The sequence below is a fragment of the Monopterus albus genome, unplaced genomic scaffold, assembly GCF_001952655.1.
Source record: "Monopterus albus unplaced genomic scaffold, M_albus_1.0 scaffold129.1, whole genome shotgun sequence".
NCBI classification, from domain to species: domain Eukaryota; kingdom Metazoa; phylum Chordata; class Actinopteri; order Synbranchiformes; family Synbranchidae; genus Monopterus; species Monopterus albus.
In genome coordinates, this window is record NW_018128009.1 from 1217694 (window position 1) to 1218587 (window position 894).

The following is an 894-nucleotide window of genomic DNA, read 5'->3' on the forward strand; positions in this document are numbered from 1 at the left end:
CGTCTGCCAAAAGCAGAGACGAGATCCTGTGGTCCCCAAACCAGACTCCCTCCGGCCCCTGGCTGCGCCTAGAAATTCTGTCCATAAAAATAATGAACAGAACCGGTGACAAAGGGCAGCCCTGCCGGAGTCCAACACGCACTGGAAACAAGTCTGACTTACTACCGGCGATGCGAACCAAGCTCCTGCTCCGATCGTACAGGGACCGGGTGGCCCTTAGCAAAGGGCCCCGGACCCCGTACTCCCGGCGCACCCCCCACAGGGCGCTGCGAGGGACACGGTCGAATGCCTTCTCCAGATCCACGAAGCACATGTGGACTGGTTGGGCAAACTCCCATGAACCCTCCGCCACCCTGAAGAGGGTATAGAGCTGGTCCAGTGTTCCACGGCCAGGACGAAAACCGCATTGTTCCTCCTGAATCCGAGGTTCGACTATCGGTCGAATTCTCCTGTCCAGTACCTTGGCATAGACTTCCCCGGAGTGTGATCCCCCTATAGTTGGAACACACCCTTTGGACCCCCGTCTTAAAAAGAGGGACCGCCACCCCGGTCTGCAAGTCCAGAGGCACTGTCCTCGACCGCCATGCGATGTTGCAGAGGTGTGTCAACCAAGACAGCCCAACAACATCCAGAGACTTAAGGTACTCAGGGCGGATCTCATCCACCCCCGGTGCCTTGCCACCGAGGAGCTTCTTAACTACCTCAGTGACTTCAGCTTGGGTGATGGACGAGTCCACCTCTGAGCCCTCAGCCTCTGCTTCCTCATCGAAAGACATGGCGCCGGGATTGAGGAGATCCTCGAAGTATTCCTTCCACCGTCCAACAATATCCCCAGTTGAGGTCAACAGCTGCCCACCTCCACTGTAAACAGTTTTGGCAGGGCACTGCTTCCCC

General features: G+C 57.5%; 1 protein-coding gene across 4 annotated transcripts in view; it reads left to right on the top strand.

Moving 5' to 3' along the window:
* eps15 (epidermal growth factor receptor pathway substrate 15) overlaps window positions 1–894 on the top strand; it is a 31879-nt gene that overhangs the window by 2947 nt on the left and 28038 nt on the right. The gene's annotated exons all lie outside the window — the stretch shown is intronic.